Source organism: Pipra filicauda, unplaced genomic scaffold (assembly GCF_003945595.2).
Source record: "Pipra filicauda isolate LSUMZ 115617 unplaced genomic scaffold, ASM394559v2 scaffold202_size1376763_pilon, whole genome shotgun sequence".
Classification (NCBI taxonomy): Eukaryota; Metazoa; Chordata; class Aves; order Passeriformes; family Pipridae; genus Pipra; species Pipra filicauda.
The window spans coordinates 1,195,491-1,201,067 of record NW_024104313.1 but is presented as its reverse complement, the minus strand read 5'-3'; positions in this window follow the sequence as shown (position 1 = coordinate 1,201,067).

Genomic DNA, 5,577 nt, shown 5'->3' with positions numbered 1-5,577 from the left:
GGGCGGCGGCTGCGCGCGCACCCAGCGTGGGGCGGCGGAGTCGAGAGACGCCGCAGCAGTGCCGGGTCCTGGCGCGGAGACCCCGTCCCGTCCCTCCCGTGGGGAATCGTCGCCCGCCCCGCCGGGAAGCGCCGCCGCTGTGGCGGGCCCCATGGGGTGTTTGATTGCCGATGTAAAGCCCGTAAGCCGAGCAGGAGGCGCAGCGCCCGTGTCCCTACGCCTGCCTGAGGGTGCCGCGCGGCCTCCTGCCGGCGGGGGGCGCTGCTCCCCGGCGGGACGGAGCGAGCGGCGCCCCCCGCCCGCCAAACCGGCTGAGGGGAGCGGGACCCCGGTGCCTCTTGGGAAAGTCGGTTGGCGCCTTCCCGGAAGGCTGGCAGAGAAAATGGGATCTCTGGGAGGGAAAACTGCGCATAGCAGTTAATAATCTGCAAGATGGGCGCCGGGCTGCTCGGCGTGACTGCCGGGGTTTCCTGCTCGCCGGCAGTGCCGGTGCAGGCCAGTGTCGTCAGTCCTTAATGGTAGCTGCTCCCAAAGAAATTAAACATCAGTCTCCGCCTTTGGGAATAATAAACAGTACAGCGCACTGTTCGCCCTTCACCGCAGTCTAGCACTGAGCTGCTACTTTAAAATCGATTTTAAAGTTTACCCTCTTTTCTTACTATCCAGGATTTCTCAAGCAATGCTATTAGGACAGGTAAATACTCTTCCCTCTTGCCGGCAAAGTTGTAAAGCTGCTGCAGGCTAAATTAGTTTGTCACCTGGGTTGCGCAGGTGAAATCGATTGTCACTTGCTACATCACTGCTGAAGATGCTCCAGGAATCTCTGACTGTTACTGGTAGCAGAGAGAATATATTCACTACAGTATAGAATCCAATGCACGATTCCTGGCAACCAGATATGTGTGTGTGTGTTGTGTGTATGAATACACAGATATTTCAGTGAGAATTTGAAACATTCAGAAACCCAAGTCATGCTACATGTGATTTGACATGGCTACCCCAGGTAAGGTGATCATAAGGAAAAAGGACCTGAATAAACTTCTTTGAAGTCTTACCTCATTTTTAAAGTCAAAAAAGATATCCTGTGATTACTGTACAGTGTTTTCTGTCAACTGAGATTAGCTCAGTTAGTTAGAGCGCAGCACTAATTACACCAAGGTTGTGGTGTTGTTCCCTGCATGGGCCATTCACTTAAGAGTGTGACTCAATGATCCCTGTGAGTCCCTTTCAACTCAGATGCTCCTGCATCTGCTTTCCTTGCAGATACTCATTTCAAGCATTCAAGATACCAGTTGACAGATGGAACCATCACAGGATATGGTGGCATGGAAGAGGCGCTGAAATATTAGAATAGGCTTCAATACGAACAGTAATATAGCAAACTGGCTTGATTTTCCTGAGTGCAGATGTAAGCATAACAATGCTAAAAATGCATATAAGCCATGCAGGACAAAAAAATTAAAACTTTTTCCACATAAAGTAGATGGAGATATACACTTGGGGGCTGCTTCTATTCTGTATATTTCTATTTTGTATATAAATTACCCAACATTTTCTCTGTATTAGTGGTGATTTAAACAGAAGATTTCCTAATATTTTGTCTGGAGATTAGCTACTTTTTGTTAAATTCAGAACCTGGGCCTCCTTTGTGTCTTTTTAGTAGTACAGACAAAGGCCTAGCTCAGATACACTGTAAGGTGTAGGATGGTAGACCTTCCACCATTGTTTGTCTTCACGAGCATGTAGAAAATATTCCTGCATTTTTTACCCCTTGTCAGCACGTAGTTATTTTAAATTTATCTTTACAAGTGTAGATTACATTTGTGGGAAATATACTAGCTGAGAAAGAGGCAGGCAGCGAGGGACATCTAGAAATAAGTGGAATCAGCCTGCAGAGCTTCATAGTCTGGACTGCCTTCCTTCTGTGCCTTCAAATTAATACGTGTATTATCAGGCTACACCTATAATTTTTGTTTAGGAAAATAAGGGCAGCAATTTGGTAACCAGTCCTCTGATACCTTTGAGAAGAGAACATTTAACTGAAATACTCTTTTGTTCTGTTTGCACATCCCATAACACAGTGAGAACTAATCTGGGACTTTTTAGTGCTACTGGAACAAACATGTTGACACCCACATTGGGTTGTGTTTACAGCATGGTAACTGGAGTAACTTTGCTTTTTTACAGAATCACAGAATATGCTGAGTTGGAAAGGACCCATAAGGATCATAGAGTCCTTAGCCCTGCACAGGACCATCCCCGACAGTCACATCATGTGCTGTTCAAACTCTTCTTTAACGCTGTCAGGCTGGGTGCTGTGACCACTTCCTTGGATAGCCTCTTCCAGCACCCAACCACCCTCTGGGTGAGGAACCTTTTTCTAATATCCAACCTAAACCTCCCTTGATACAACTTCAGACCATTCCCTCAGGTTCTGTCACTGGTCACCACAGATACAGCACTGGATCAGTGCCTGCCCCTCCTCTTCCCCTTACAAGGAAGTTGTAGACTGCAATGAATTCTCCCCTCAGTCTCCTCCAGGCTCAACAGACCAAGTGATCTCAGCTGCTCCTCATATAGCTTACCCTCAAGGCCTCAAGGCCCTTCACCAACTTTGTTGCCCTCCTTTGGACACTCTCTAGTAGCTTAATATCTTTCTTATATTGTGGTGCCCAAAACTGCACATGATATTCAAGGTAAGGCTAATGCTTTGTGTGATGTCCCCCCAGGACACAGTTGGCCCTCCTGGCTGCCAGGGCACTGCTGACTCATATTCAACTTGCCACAGACCAGGACCCCCAGGTCCCTTTCCATAGTACTGCTTTCCAGCATCTCATTCCCTAGTCTGTACAAGCATCCAGGGTTGCCCCATCCCAGAATTCGGCACTTACCCTTGTTGAATTTCCTATGGTTGGTGATCGCCCAGTCCTCTAAATAGTCAAGCTTTCAAGTAATAGGTGGTAGCATAACCCCCAGCAGTATTGTCAGTCCCCACATGAGAAGACATATCATGATCTATCCAAGCACCAACACAAAAGCAAACTTCATATATTCATTCACCTATAATGATAAGATAGAATAAGAACCAGATTACGAATGAGTGGGCAGGACAGCTAGCCCAGTTTTAAGTTCCTCTAATGACAGTATGTTGCTTGTTAACTTAATTAAATTAATTGGATGGCTCCTCCTTGCTTTCACCTGCCTGGTTCTGCGTTTCTTTTTTACGCTTTGGTTTCAGACGGAAGCCAGTTGTAACAACACAAACACCACAACACTTCTCAGTTCAGAGGGATGCTGTTTGTCCCTTCTTTTTTTTGGCTCATTTTTCTGTCTGCATTCCACCATGTCTCTGCGAGGGCTACTCCTGAGGCCCCAGTGGTGACTGCAGGGGGGGCAATGTGGGGCCCCAATAGCGCAGTGGCCCCAAACCCCCTGTGGGAACACGTGGGCCATTCCCACACCATGGGCAAGGGCGGGTGACATGCCATGGCAAGGAAAAGGTAGGCTCCAAGGGAAATGCTTCCTAGTGTAAAACACTTATGAAAAATTTGTCTGCAGGTCAGGAAAGCTAAGAATTAGGGTAAAAGGAAGATAAAGCATTTTTCAAAATTAAAAAAACAGTTTGGAGTGCTGTACATAAATTTCTCAGCATTTTAAAATACTTTGAAATATCAGGAAGTAAAAAAAGGCCAGTCGGCTCTTGCAGAGGCTGTCCTTAACTTGGAAGGATAGGAGATGGAGCAAGGCAAAACCACAGTGCATCTGCTGGAGCAGAGAATGAGCTCTCAGGCACACTGGAAAAGGTTGCTATAGCCAACAGGTGTGGGGGAAAGATAAAATGTACAATTGCTGCACTGAGAAGAAAGTGATAAAGACAGGTTCTTTGGGTAGGTAAAGATCTGGGCAGCATAAAGCCCAAATTTGACAGTGGTGAACTCTCCCTCTCTTAGACAAGCTTCCTGAATACTAGGCTGCAGGCTTAATGCTGTCTTTATATCCCCTGATAATACGCTTTTAAGGGTCTCAGTGGAATTATCACATATTTTTCTTACATATTTATATCAAGAAGTAATTAAACTTCTTCAGAAACCTCTTACAAGGATTTCTTTTTTAATTACTAGTATGTTTTACCAATTTATATGTATGTGTGTGTTTGTGCATAAATATATATAAAAGACCCCAGGAAAACAGCACTAAAATCAGCACTATGATAATGTACAGCTACTTAGACTCAATTTGACTTGCAACTTTTGTTTCCCAGATTGCAGCACTTGTGATGCTCCCATACACCTGTGAATTGGTGCGTGCGACGTAGTGGTCAGAAATGTTAGTCATGTTAAAGTCTGATCACACCAGTGAGTGAACTCCAGAGCCTCTCCTGAAGACATCCCCTGACTGATAATCAATCCAAATTCAATTACAAACAAATTATGACTCATTTTTGAGGATGCTTGATAAATACTGCAGCTTATATTTGGAGTACAGGTGTGCAAATAGGTGCTAAGGATATAAACCCAGGGGTTTACTATACTTTTTTTTAAAACCATAGAAAGGCCCAGATATTTTTAATAGTGTAAATGTTTTCCTGTCTGAGGGAAAACCAGCATTTTTTAATTAAACACAGATTAGATTATGAACATTCCCTAACAAAAATAGATTCCAGGAAAACATAGATTGCTCTTAACACAGCCAAGAACATTTTTCTGCCTATCAGGAACTTGATTTCCAAGGACACAGTCAATGAAGTTGGAGAGTTTAGGAAATGTAGATCTCGTCCTCAATGGGAAAACAGTGTGTTCTTTGAGACATGCCTTATGTGCTGAACCTACCCATAGAAAACTGAATTTCAGTCCACTGCTAAGAAAACGCAGACAAAGAATGAATTGTCTTTCTAGACATGAGGAAGAGCCTTAAGGTACTAAAGGTGTCCAGCAGGCCTGAGTGCCCTAAGCAGATATTAGTATCACTATTTGTGTATAAGATTTTAAAGACTAGAGAATTGACTATTACAGGAAAGTGGTAAATTTAATTTTTAAAAAAATTAAAGAATTACCTCATATCAAGATTTATTAATTTCAAGTAATTGTTCTTATGTTTTTGCCTATAAAAGGCGCATCCCCAACAAAACTGTTTTTGTAAATATTCACCAACAGAGTGTCAGATTTATGGTAAAAAGCAAGGGTTTCACATTTTGGTAACAACATTGCTCTTTGTAAAGGTCAAATTTAGAAAAAAATTATTTAGCAGAAGAGTAAATCTGTGAACACTAAAATCCTCCAAATTTTAGCCTATTTCTATTAAAACTGAGCCATCATTACCAAATAAAAATGCCAAAATATTTGCACTCTGATATTTCCAAGAAGGAATAAGTCCATTTCATTGTGTTCACAGCAAGGTAATAAATAAACCTAATGCAATGTAGCCTTATTCTTTTACTGATAGCAGGTACGCATTCTGTTCTGAATTGATGTCCTAATTATACTGACTTAGTTAATTTCACAGAACTATTTTCCAAGAAATGTCAAAATGTACCAGCATAGGGCAGTAGTTTGCTGTTGTGTATTATGCTGTTCATTA